General features: G+C 44.3%; 1 protein-coding gene across 1 annotated transcript in view; it reads right to left on the reverse strand.

Annotated features, from left to right (window-relative positions):
• Nucleotides 1-13,405, reverse strand: part of Zbtb46 (zinc finger and BTB domain containing 46) — a 73,374-nt gene extending 59,969 nt beyond the window's left edge. The window contains exon 1 of the mRNA XM_028774062.1: nucleotides 13,330-13,405. The gene's annotated coding sequence lies outside the window, so the exon portion shown is untranslated. The remainder of the gene's footprint in view (nucleotides 1-13,329) is intronic.
• Between the last annotated feature and the right edge of the window lie 182 nt (nucleotides 13,406-13,587).

A 13,587-nucleotide genomic window follows, 5' to 3' on the forward strand; every position in this document is an offset into this window, starting at 1 on the left:
AAAAAAAAAAAAAAAAAAAAAAAAAAAAAACCTTAAAAAAATTACTAAGTTATAAATAACTGTCACGTTATAAAACTGGGAAAGTATGTAATCAAGTGATAATACCAAATGTGTCAGACTCTTTCAGACTGTACAGATATGATATGATCCTCATCTTCTAGGCACCTTATCCCTCTGGAAGACCTACCCGTAACCTATCGGTACCTGCAGAAGGATCTACCTTGCTTAGTCCTTCACCTCAAGCCAGGGCCACACTCAAAGTAGCCCTCAGAGATAGCAGGCCCACTGCTATAGTCCAAGGAGTGTTGCATGCTGGGCCATAGGAGTCCATTTTAGACAAGCCACATTCTCACAGCTAACTATGGCTGCTGCCTTGGAATACTCTTAAAATTCTTTATATTATGTCAAGTTCTTTCCTTCCACTTTTACATGGGTTCCATAAGCATGCCTTCTACAGTTCCAAGGATGAAACTCAGGCTGGCAGACTTGCACAGCAAGCATTCTTAACTGCTGAGCCATCTCTTCATCCCCACTCCCTACTCTTTTTTTTTTTTTTAAACAAAAACAAAAAACAAAAAAAAAAAAAAACAATGTCTCACATAGCCTAGGCTAGCCCCAAACTTACTCCATAGCTAAGGATGCTGTCTAATCCTTCTGTCTTCATCTTGTAAGAGCTGAGATTATAGGTGTGTGCTACCACAACTGGTTTAATATTTGTTTAATTTTGTTGTTGTTGGAGACAGGCTTTCATTACTAACCCCCTGGCTGGCCTAGAACTCCCAGATATCAGCCTGTCTGTGCCTCCCAGGTGCTGGGATTAAAGGCATGTGTCACAACACTCAGTCCACCACAACTCATTGTTATAGGGTACTGGGGATCAAATGCAGCTCTTTAGGTATATTAGACAAGTACTTTACCAACTAAGTTACATATGCAAACTTGGAAAACTTATATCCATCTGTATTTCAAAGTTGAGTGTTAGTTCCAAACGAAATTTTATTTTATATTCCTATATTACAAACCAAATCTTTCCAAGTTTCCATAACTATACTTCAGGATTTGCTGTTCATTTCCAGGGAAGATATTTAAAATGCTATTTTGGGGCTGGGAACCCAGTTTAATCACAGAACACTTGTCTGGCATGTGTCAAGGCCCTGGGTTTGATCCCTAGGACCATATACACACTCACACAAAATACTTTTCTGAAAGAGGCTGCAAGGATGTATCTGCTTCCCAAGGAAGAAAAAGAGCCAGGAACCTGTTATGATCTGGTGGCCCAGATGAAAGCAAGTACATGAGCAAGACAAACATGGGGACCTGCACCCTGTCTGGATGAGGATTCGTGCCCAGTCTCAATAGCTCAGCTGCCTCCAAATGTCTGCCAGTACTCTGGTTCCATGTCTACTCATCACACCCAAAGTGTCAATAAATCTCATTGTTCCTTGCTCCTTCCTCTGCTGCATCTCCCAGTGTCCTGCCAATAAAAGAGACACTACAATCTGTCTTTACATCATTGCTACCCCTGCCATAGTGTCTAGTTCACTGCTCACTGCTGACCCCCAAGCTGAAAACACTGCTTGCTGCAGGCTTGTGGAACATACAGGTTTACAGTACATATTAGCTGATTTGCTGCTTAACTGCCATCTTTGCTGTAAATAACAAGACCATCAAAGACATCATGGCTGATGAAGGTGACAGCTAGTGATACCTGGAGAGGCCCTCGTGGCACACGCCTTTAATCCCAGCACTTGGGAGGCAGAGGCAGGCAGATTTCTGAGTTAGAGAGTTCGAGGCTAGCCTGGTCTACAGAGTGAGTTCCAGGACAGCCAGGGCTACACTGAGAAACCCTGTCTCGAAAAACAAAACAAAACAAAAAACAAAAAAAAAAAAAGAAAAAGAAAAGTGTCAGAACCCAACAGGTCTGTGGAGGCTCTGACCTCCAGCAATTCTAAATGTGACCTCATTTGGAAATAGGGTTTCTGTAGGCATGGTCAAGTTGAGATAAGCTCATTATAGAGTAGGGTAGATCTAAACCACTATGACTGGTGTCCTTGTGCACAGACACACAATGGGAAAAGTCATGTGAAGATGAAGTCAGAGAATGGACAAACAAGTTTATAAATGAAGAACAGCTACCAACACCTGTTACTGGGCAAAACAAAAACTCTCCTGGGCCATAGTAGAGAGAGAATTTGATAGACACTTTAAACTTCTGGCTTCCAAAACACTGGAAAAAATAAGTATATGTAAAGTACTTTGTGGTTATTCTTAAGCAGTACTAAAAGTTAAATGGGCACCCATACGAATAGCATCCTACTTTCTAAAAATTGAGACGTTATTAGTAATCTTTTCCTGGGAGCCACATGACCTCAGCCACCAAGTTCTCACTGAGCAGTTTAATGGTAAGGCTGGGAAGTATATCCCTTTAAAGCTCTGCAAAGAGTCTGGGGTTCAGAGATATAGTACAGGTTAACTTCTGACTTCCACATGTACCTGCAAACATGTACTCATACATGGGTTATAAAAAAAAATCACTAAGCAATGGCAGTACATGTCTTTAATCCCAGCACTCTGAAGGCAGAAGCAGGCAAATCTCTAAGTTTAAGGCCAGCCTGATCTACAGAGTGAGTTCCAGGACAGCCAGGCTACACAGAGAAGCCTTGTCTCAAAAACAAAAAGCAAAAAACAAAAATAAACCAGACAAACAAAAAACCCAAAAACCAAACCAAGTCAGGCATTGGTGGCACACACCTTTAATCCCAGCACTAGGAAGGCACAGATGGGTGGATCTTTTGTGAGTTTGAGGCTAGCCTGGTCTACAGAGCAAGTTCCAGGACAGTCAGGGCTACACAGAGAAATCATGTCTTGAAAAACCAAAGGGAAGTGGTAGGCATGAGATAGCTCATTGGTTAAAGGCAGTTGTTGCTTTTGCAGAGAACCTGGGTTTGGTTCCCAGCCTCCATTTGGTAGATCACAACCATCTATAACTCCAGTTACAGGAGGGTGACTGACTTCTATGGGCACAAGGCATGCACATGGTACACATATACATGCAGGCAAAATACTTATACACACAAAATAAAAATATATCTAAACAAATAATAAACAATAAATTGAGACATCAAACTTGTAACTCCATGGATATTTTTAAAACAAGGCAAAATCAACTTGACTGAAAAAATATTGTGATAAATTAGATAAGAAACAGGATGGTCCACAGGTTAGCCCACAGCTTAGCCCACAGCTGACACTGTGCCCAGTTGTGCCTCCCCAAGGAGCAAAAACTTTCTGAACTCAGAGGAAAACACTCAGTGCACATCAGAATTTGCCTACTCCCACCCCAAGCTTCTTGTGTCTTGGTCCTGAATCTCCATCCCTCTGTCTCAGGCACCAGCAGGCTCTGGGTATACCAGGAAATCACAGGCATTGGTGAGTGTTGGTGGTTTAGCTCCAGCCTGAGAACACTGTCACTGCACATGACTCCTATAGCCACACAGTAGCACAGATGCTAGCTGGGACCTACACACACTTCTCAAGATCTCCTGCAATTCCACATGGAATAAATGTAAAATATCAACAATAATAAACATGTCAGACCAGCAGAGAAGAAGCAAAGGAATTGTCAAAACCAGATTTCCATCTCCAACATGGTTTTGTGCTTCCAAAAGCTATGTGCCACCATAAAAAGTTGTTTAAACCAAAAAGGTCATGTGGTCACCTTCTACTCCCTCTTGTCTCATCTGCCAACAACATAAGAAAAACTGGAAAATACAAAATGAATCTAACATTAAAAGCTCCTTGTTCAGCTGTCTAGTGGGCTAGACACAGAACATGCGTCCTACAGAAGGCATGCTCATGGTTTCTGAAAAGTTCTCAGAAACTCCCTGAGCATAAAGAGTAAAAATATCCCTGCTAACCAGACACTGTGGTACACACCTCTAATCCCAGAACTGTTGAGTTCTAGGCCAGTCTGGTCTACACAATGAGTTCCAAAACAGATAGAGCTACATTATGAAATTTTGTCTCGAAAATAATAATAAATAAAAATTAAATTAAACAAAAAGAGAAAATTTCCTGCTTCATTATTCCTTGTGTGGAGTGGGTTCTCATAGAAAAACACAGAAGTTTCCCACTTACAGTGTTACCCAAGTATAACAAAAACAAACAGACAAACAAACCAACAAACAAAAAGCCAGTGTGGTAGTGCAAAAGCATGAGCGCTTTAAGAATCAATGATAAACAGAAACAACAGGCAATGGTGGTATATATCTTTTATCCCAGCACTCAGGAGGCAGAGGCAGAGGCAGGTAGAACTCTTGAGTTTGAGGTCAGCCTGGTCTACAAAGCAAGTTCCAGGACAGCCAGGCAGAGCTACACAGAGAAACCCTGTCTTGAAAAACCAAAAAAGAAAAAAGAAAAGAAACATCTAATTGTAGAGTATCATTAATCTCAATAGTTTCATTTGTTACAGGTGGAGCATTCCTGTTATTTAATAAGCACCTGTGTGGTTTTAAGTATCTTGACTCTTTTAGTTTCACTTCAGATTCATACTACAAGTGAATTCAGGGTTAGTAATCCCAGGAAACAGCATCTTCATGATATTTACTCCAAGTTCTCAGAACATAAGACCATGGGTGGCTTGCCCAAGTCATACTGCCCAGGATAATCTCACTCAGTGAGCACAGGAGCCAAGAACTTTCTCTCCTGCAAAGTTACTATGGGAAAACCACCTGTCAACTCTAATGTACAGGAAATTCTCAGAGCTGTTAACACTGGAAGAATAGATGAAGAAAGCTGAACTGGAACTGGCACATAGGAGAACAGCTGGGAAGCTGACATCCTTATACAGACTGGTGCCCTAGTGGTTCTGATAGGGAGAGGCAGCCAGGAGGGCAGGGCACCGACTGCTGAGCACCTCCCAGTTGCAGGCCAATGCCCTGAAGTAACTCCCAAAACACTTGCCAGGGTGCAATCTTTTCCTGTGGGACATAGATCCCAAGTGGGATTTTGATGAAAGCCTTGGAAACATCCCCAGAGCTGACATGTGCAAATAGGAAAAACAAGTCTGAGAGACATAGAGACTTCTGATGCCCAATGAGGAGACTGAGGAAGACTTTCGGTTCTCTGATGGGTCATAAGACCAAGCTCTGGCATACATCAGAACTGGCAGCTTCTTCATGCTCTCATGCTGATTTGAAAACATGTTTTCAGGAACAGGCTCCAGTCAATGAAGGAAAACAGAATGGCACCCACACACTATACTCATAGCACACACACTTGCGCACAGTGGCCACAAAAATGCAGCCCTCTAAGGGCATCAATACATGAAGAAGGAAAAAGGCAGCATCCAGAACACTTCATCCATGATCATGTATGTTCCTCAGAATACTTTTTTTTTTCTTTCTGCATCTTTTAATCCCTTTCCCTCTCTCCCAGCATCTTTCTGATCTTTGGTGTCTTGGAACTCTAGGTGCTTGTCCTCTGTGACCACACCCTTTTCTGTAGATACGAGGGAATGCTAGCTAAGAAATAGGTATTATGCCGGGTGGTGGTGGCGCATGCCTTTAATCCCAGCACTTGGGAGGCAGAGGCAGGCGGATTTCTGAGTTCGAGGCCAGCCTGGTCTACAGAGTGAGTTCCGGGACAGTCAGAGCTACAATGAGAAACCCTGTCTCGAAAAAAAGCCAAAAAAAAAAAAAAAGAAAGAAAGAAAGAAAGAAATAGGTACTATAAATGTCAAACTTGTATTTGAAAAGAGACTTTGAAAGCTGCAGAAGCTTGGGTGATGTGAGGCTTCCTCAAGACCAGATACTCAGGGTAGTCTTAGTCAGGTGTCTTGATAACAACCATACAGACAAAGTCACCTTGTTGAAGTTGAGCAGGCACCCTTGATATATAAGATAAGGCAAGGATTTAGAAGGTCACTGATTCTGCTTAAAATGAGGAGATGGAGAGTGCCAGTTACAACAAATTGTTCCCAGTTTGTCCTCATCTTTAAATGAAGATGAGTAATTGCTTCTTTCAGAAATTCCCAAACTGGCTTTGAACTTCCTAAATAAAAACACACTGCCACTCACAGGCTTCAGTGCTTTAAATGGGATAGAGTGAGAACACGGAACAGACCTACTCTGAGCACCAAAAAAAAGACTGGACCACTTTCTCTGCACAGCTCATTCTCAATGGGAATATGGTGGAGACACAGTGCTGTGTCCACAAACCTGAATCTCCTGGGATGGCTATCCTGAAATCTCTGGAGCACAATCATCAATCACAACCCCACTAAACTGCACACACCAGTTTTGTGCAGCACGCCTCGAGCCTCTGTTCTGCTACAAGCAATCTTACCCCTCATCTGTGTTCCTCCAAGGCTCAGGTCTCCACTCTTCCCAGCTGTACATGTGAACAGTTCTGTTTTCTGGTCCTGTCACTGCTCTTGTTGTCCTTACAGCCAGATCGGCCTCATTTCCCACTCCCTAAAGTGCTGGGGATGAAGCCCAAGGCCTCACAAATAGCAGGCAAGCACTTCCCTGCTGAGCTACCTCCCAGGCCTTAACTCCATTTCTATTTTCATGTATTTATTTAGTGAGTGAGCACTATAGCACATGTGTAGAGGTGTTGCAGGATATTTTATCACATTGAGAACCCAGAGATTATGTTATTTGTTGAAAAAAAAAACTGTTTCTAGTTGTGGTGTGGCTCGTCACCTAGTACACGCCTTTAATCCCATACAATGAAAATGAAGTTAGTTTGTAGAAGGAAGCACCCATGTTTGAAAGTGATATCTAGTTGAGTGACAGAAAAAGTGACAAATCAAGCCAGGCAGTGGTGACACACGCCTTTAGCCTCAGCACTTGAGAGGCAGAGGCAGGCGGATTTCTGAGTTCAAGGCCAGCTTGGTCTACAGAGTTCCAGGACAGCGATAAACCCTGTCTCAAAAAACAAACAAAAAAGAAAAAGTGACGAATCAGAGAAAGATTTGACAGAATAGGATATATGCCCCACTCTCACAACAGGAAAGGGAAGCTACTTAAAGGAGCATTGCAGGGACTGGAGGGGGAAGAGGAGGAGGTGGCGGCAAAGCTGTTTTACTGGAGCAGTTGTACAGACACAGGTCAAAACAGAATGAGCCAGAAAATGAGAAGGAATCATAAAATTAGAACATATTACCAAAGTTGTATAAGGCCAAGCAGAGCAATTCAAAAGAAACCAAGAGAAGCCAGATTTAATGGCCATAACAGGTGAGTTGAATCAACCAGCCGGAAATCAGAGGAACAAGAAAGGGTGAACTTATTCAGCAGTAAGTCTTCACAGAGTGAAAACATTCTAGGCCTAGATTAGATTATACAGATTATTAAATATGTGCAAGTGGACATTAAGAGTGTAAAATATCGGGCTGGAGAGATGGCTCAGTGGTTAAGAGCAGTGACTGCACTTCCAGAGGTCCTGAGTTCAAATCCCAGCAACCACATGGTGGCTCACAATCATCTGTAATGAGATCTGACGCCCTCTTCTGGTGTGTCTGAAGACAGCTACAGTGTATTCATATATAATAAATAAATAAATCTTTAAAAAAAAAAAAAGAGTGTAAAATATCGCTGGGTGGTGGCGCATGCCTTTAATCCCAGCACTTGGGAGGCAGAGACAGGCGGATTTCTGAGTTTGAGGCCAGCCTGGTCTACAGAATGAGTTCCGGGACAGCCAGAACTACACAGAGAAACCCTGTCTCAAAAAAAAAAAAAAAAAAGAGTAGAAAATATCTGAGTCTGGAAAGATGACTTAGTGGTTAAGAGCACTTGCTGTTCTTTCAGAGGTCCTAAGTTTGGTTCCCAGTACCCTGGGAACAACCACTTCTAACTCCAGCTCCAAGGGGATCTGGTGCTCTCTTCTAGCTACCTCCACTCACATGGTAGGCAGGCAGGCAACAGACAGTATCTGTCTGTCCGTCTGTCCGTCTCTCTCTCTCTCTCTCTCTCTCTCTCTCACACACACACACACACACACACACATACACACACATACACACACACACACGCTAATAGATAAATATAAAACTTAAAAAAAGAACAGTGGACTTGCATAGGGTAGAGTTTTTGTTTGTGATTCATGTTTGTTTCCTTCATTGGTTCATTGATTCCTCTAATAATTCTAAAGAAAATGTTCTCTTGCGCTTAATACAACATCGTCCTCTTTACTAATATATGTATACCTTAGACCCTGTGTCTATCCCTATGTATATATAGAGGTTCAGAGAACATTGCTTTTGTATCTTGGATAGCAAAGACTATAGGTTCAACTGCCAGTTCTCTAGGTGACCCACACTAAGACAAGTAACCTGTTCACACACAAGTGGGTCATGCCACTCAAGTGTATTCACTTTTCATAGAGACAGATCTTGGATATGTAGGGCTGGGATTACAGCTCAGTGGTAGACTAAGTGGAAGGTACTGAGTCAAATCCCCAGCAGCACCACCACAAAAAAGCAAAACTAAACTAAACTCCACACTTACAAGTCTTAAGCCCTCTGTATACAGTTCAAGATACAAAGAAACCATCTCTCAAAAAAAAAAAACAATAAAAAGATATCTTCTAAAATCCATCATGCATGTGAATTTATAGATTGTTCCTATTTTGTGGGCAACTGAAATGACAGCCGGAAGCTAAAGAACTACTGGCAGAAAATGTAGAAGGAACTCAGTATGCCCCCTGGGCACCAGCACACACTGCAATAAGACAGCTGAAAGCAAAGACAGGTCTTTCCATATAGACCCACAAGGGGCTGTGTGCCTAAGACAAGCTGCAATATGCACCCAATCACTGCTTGTGCTGCAAGCAAGACCACCTTTCTTTCCCAGATCTGCCAACTCTCACCAGCAATCCAATATTGACAAAGCAGAGGAAGACACGGCTTACTGGGTACCAGCTCTGAGTATAATACTGAAGGCCCTTTCCTCAGATTATCTGTAGGAACTCCAAGACTGCTCCTCATTTTGCCTACATTCTCTGAGATGCTCCTTACTCACACTGTCACCCTACATCCTTCTACTATATGACTTTCTATGACCTGAATGACCTAAGGTTCTGAATGACCAAAAAAAAAAAAAAACAGTAATAAAAAACCCTGGGGACAGGCATGATGGTGTCTATATCCCTGATATAGCACTTAAGAGACAGGAGGATCTTGAGTTTCAGACCAGTGTGAGCTACATAGCAAGACCATGTCTCAAAAACTGGAGGAGAGGGATGAACAAAGGAAAGCTAGAATGTCTGATAACACAATTAAGAAAGCACATCTGTCAAAACACAAAAAGCTGTGTGCTCCTGAAAAACATATTGATGTTTCCCAACTTGCTACTGATAACTAGTTTAGTAATTTTTAAAATCCAAATTATGTTTTAAAATACTTAGTGGCTGGAAGGAGGTGGCACATGGTTTTAATCCCAGTGCTAGCTATACACAGAGAAAATTTGTCTTAAAAATAAATAAAAATAAAATACTTAGTAATTAAAAAATATGAATCAAAACCAAACGGAACTAATGAAACCCTGAAATTAAATTAGTCTGCATAAAAACTTACATAAGTCATACTTAGGTCAAATTTGATGTCTTTTTGCTTTCCTTTCAGTCTTCATAAAACCGGTCAGAAAGTGTTTTCTCTTCTCTACCTATAAGCAATAGCATCAGTCACACTCCACTAGTAAACCAGAGCACAAACCTGAGGGAAATAAAAACGTGGTTAAGCAATTATGGCAGAAAAGCCAAGCTTGGTGGTGGACCCCTGTGAATGTTCATTATGTAGATGGCAAAACGGATAAGGAGTTTAAGGATATCCTTAGCTATATCCTGGATTTGATTGAAGCCAGCCTGGACCACATGTAACCTTGTCTCAAAACAAAACATAACAAAATAAAAGGAAGACTTAGTGTGGTGGCAGACAGCTGTAATTCTGGCACTTAAAAAAAACTGAGAGAGGATTGCCTCAAAGTTGAGGCCAACCTAAGCTACATACGAAGTTTGAAGTCAACCTGGGCTAAAGAGTAAGATCCTACCCAAAAACTAAGAGATGGAGAGAAAAGAGAAGAGCTGATCCTCCACCAACTGCATGTTCTCAGATCCCAGTCAGCTCTTAGGACAAGTTCAAGACCAGAACTGGCCTGGCCAAAGACTGCAGCAACAAGACAGAAGATTGTGAGTGGAAAGAGTTGGCAGTGTCCCAAAGACTTGTCTTTTGGTCTTAATAGAATACTTCCTTTATCTGTTTATTTTTAGGGGTCAGGTCACTCAACAAACTCTAGTAACAAAAGTTTCACCAGGTGGTGGTGGCACGTATCTTTAATCCCAGCACTCGAGAGATAGAGACAGGCAGATCTCTGTGAGTTTGAGGCCAGCCTGGTCTACACAGTGAGTTCCAGGTTAGCCAGGGCTACATAGAGAAACCCTGTCTTGAAAACAACAACCATCTACCCATTCACAGATGTAATAGGTTCAAAGGGAAATTCTTTTTTGTGTGTGGTGGGTGAGGGGGTCAAGACAGGGTTTCTGTGTAGCCTTGCCTGTCTTGGAACTCATACTCTAGACCATGCTGGCCTTGAACTCAGAGATTCACCTGTCACTACCTCCTAAATGCTGAGATTAAAGGTGTGTGCCACCACCACCCAGCTTCAAATTCTTAACAACCCAATCTCACTTCAGAGAATTTAAATTAGAATATGTTTTCAAAGCAGAATAAAATGAGAAAACAAAAGAACATAAAGTCCCTGAAATAGGCTGGCTAAGGCAGGTGCAAGGACTCTGATATTCAGATTAAAGGGGAGACAACTGTTTCTAGAACTTTCTTCTTACTAACAGCTAAGAGAATGCCTAACCACAGAAACTGACTTCTGTGAGAAATTAGCTCAAGTATTTTTCTGCCCTGTACACTAAATGGGCCTCTTCAGTTCTTAGAGGCTGGTCTAAGACCTCAAGGAGTACAGCACAGCAGCTGATCAGCGCCCCAGAAACCAGACCACAGGGACAGAGTGGCCCAATTTTCCTTAATTTGAAAACCTCCACACAAGAGAAAGTCAGGAAGTTCACTGTTAAAACATAATTCAATTCAGCGCTGTTTGTAAATAAGACATCTTCAGTAATAACAGACCTCCCATTCTTCAGGCATTTTCTATGAATTTTTGAAGCATTTTCTCCATTTCTTGACATTTATGCCTTGGTTTCTCTGTGTGACCAAGGAGCACCACAAGTCACAGGGAAGTGGACTAGCCTGACTCTGGCATGTCTTGCTGTAGGGCACTGTCACTAGTGGCTCTGGTAACAGAGCAGTCAGAAAGAGATGAGGTTGTGGTCTGGGCTCTTAGTAACTTCACATTTACATAAAGCAACAGGACATGAATAGAAATTATCTTTCTTGTTTTGATTTGGTATTTTTTTTTTTTATTTCCGAGACAGAGAGTTTTCCTTTGCAGCCCTGGCTGTCTTGGAACTCGCTCTGTAGACCAAGCTGGACTTGAACTCAGAGATTCCTCTGCCTCTGCCTCCCAAGTGCTGGTATTAAAGGCATGTGCCACCAACACCAGCTTCATGAATAAAAATTATCTAACGAAAGCAAAAGTCTTACATTCAAGGTAGTGTCACCAGAATCTTAATTATATATTGTCCTTGGGCAGGCTTGAGGGAAGGCTGGATTTTGGATTTCTAGGCTCTCAAAGTGAGTTCTTTCTACTATTCTAAACAGAAAACTGGCAATAACAGCCAACACAGTTTCCTCTCAAAAAAGAAAACATTGCAAGGTTTCCAAAGAAAATGCTAAACTTCTACTGCAGTAATTTCAACCTAAGTATCACTATCTTTTCTGCATTATAATAATATGGAAATGTATCCTAAACTTTTCAGTTCAAAGTACCTAATATCATAAAATATACCAAAATGGAAGAATCCCAGTATAATAAACTTTACTTCATTATTCACATGGAAAACCTATAAATTTCCTTTTGGTGAACAAACTATTCTCTTGCTGAGTGGAAACACTGCCTTGCACTGGCAAGACGAGGACCAGCAAGAGCGGAATTCGCGAATCTGCACCCAAAAGGGAAGTTAGTTAGCCTAGAGGAGGAATCCAATCCAACCTTCTACCAGGGAGACAATGCACGCACAGGAGTGCACCACACACAGGTGTCAGTGCCTAGGCGATTCACTAAACATTTTCTAATTAGCATTTCTTTACATTCTGATAACAATCCTCTCGCTGTAACCTTCACTAAATGCACGCTGAGATTGTAGCAAAGAGAGCCGGAGGAAATTCGCTAAGAATTTCAAACTTTCTTCTGTTTATATTTCTTTGGGTTAGACAATATCTGTTTTTCGCCCCATTTTGCTTGTTCCTGGGCTCCCAGATTCAGTCCTATTGTGTATAGCTGGTTCCGCCTACTAATAGTGAAATCGCTAGCCATACCATGAAATCCCCCAACTAACTAGAACCCTTTCCATGGTGCAGAAAATTCCGGTTTTACCCTCGGGATTGAGTTGTCTGACACTGACTTTCGCTAACCTGTGAAACTGACAGGTCTATTTACTGGGAAACAAAGACGCGACTTGTAGCGAACCCGGTTCCCTTGCGCGCCCCGTGCGCTCCGAGTGCCGCGTCTAATCTGCGCTGCCCACTCCATAGCACCGGGAGGGCCCTGCAGCCCAGTTCGGCCCATTATTAAAATGGAAATCTAAAACAACCAGCATCTAGCTTCTGGGGAGACAATGACCCCCAAGGCCCCGCAGGGCCCACCTCCTGCAGTTCTGACTCTTGGCAAACTCGGCGCGGGCGGGTCCGGGTGCGGCTCCGCTGAGCGGGCGGGGGACGCACAGGGCGGAGAGGGCGGGGGGCGCAGGGACGCCCCCGGGCTGCCTCCCGGGGCCAGGCGTTGACGCAGCAGAAATTACCAGCTGGAAAAATCCCCTTTCGGAGGTGACGAAGAGGGACCCCGGCGTCCGCAGCGGCTGCCGAAGGTGCCAAGGGGCCGGGAAGCCCCGCGCCGCGGCCGCCTCCACGCTCAGCCCCGCAGGGACCTGCCGCGCCGCCCCGCCCACGCCACTCGGGCCGTGGCCCCGCGGGCCTGGGTCTCTGGCCGCGTTGTCCCCGGGCGCCATCGCCCCCAGGAGGGCGCCCCCGCGAGGCGGGACGGGGGGCCAGTGGCAGGGCGGGGGCGCGCCCGGGGCACAGCAACCAGGACTGCAGCTGCCCGGTTCCCGCTCCGGACTCGGTTCCGGCTCCCGCCAGGGCTTCAGCCCCGGCCCCGGCGTGGTGCGCCAGCCCGGCCGCGCGGACAATGAGCCGGCGCAGCTTACCTGTGACCCCATGGGGCGCGGGCGCGGGCTGGCGCCGTGGCCGCGGACCGGTGATCGCGCGGCCACTGGCGAGAGCTGCGTCCGGGAGGGTCCGAGCTGCGCGCTCTCTCGGATGGCTTGGTCCGCCCGCCGGTCCGTTCGTCCGTCCGTCAGGCCGGCGCGCGCCCCCGCGCTGCTCCAGCCCCGCGGCCCCCACGCGCCCCGCCCGCGGACCCTGACCCCGCCCCCGGCGCGCGCCCAGCCGCCGCTGATTGGCCC

The sequence above is a fragment of the Grammomys surdaster genome, unplaced genomic scaffold (assembly GCF_004785775.1).
Source record: "Grammomys surdaster isolate TR1022 unplaced genomic scaffold, NIH_TR_1.0 238, whole genome shotgun sequence".
NCBI classification, from domain to species: Eukaryota; Metazoa; Chordata; class Mammalia; order Rodentia; family Muridae; genus Grammomys; species Grammomys surdaster.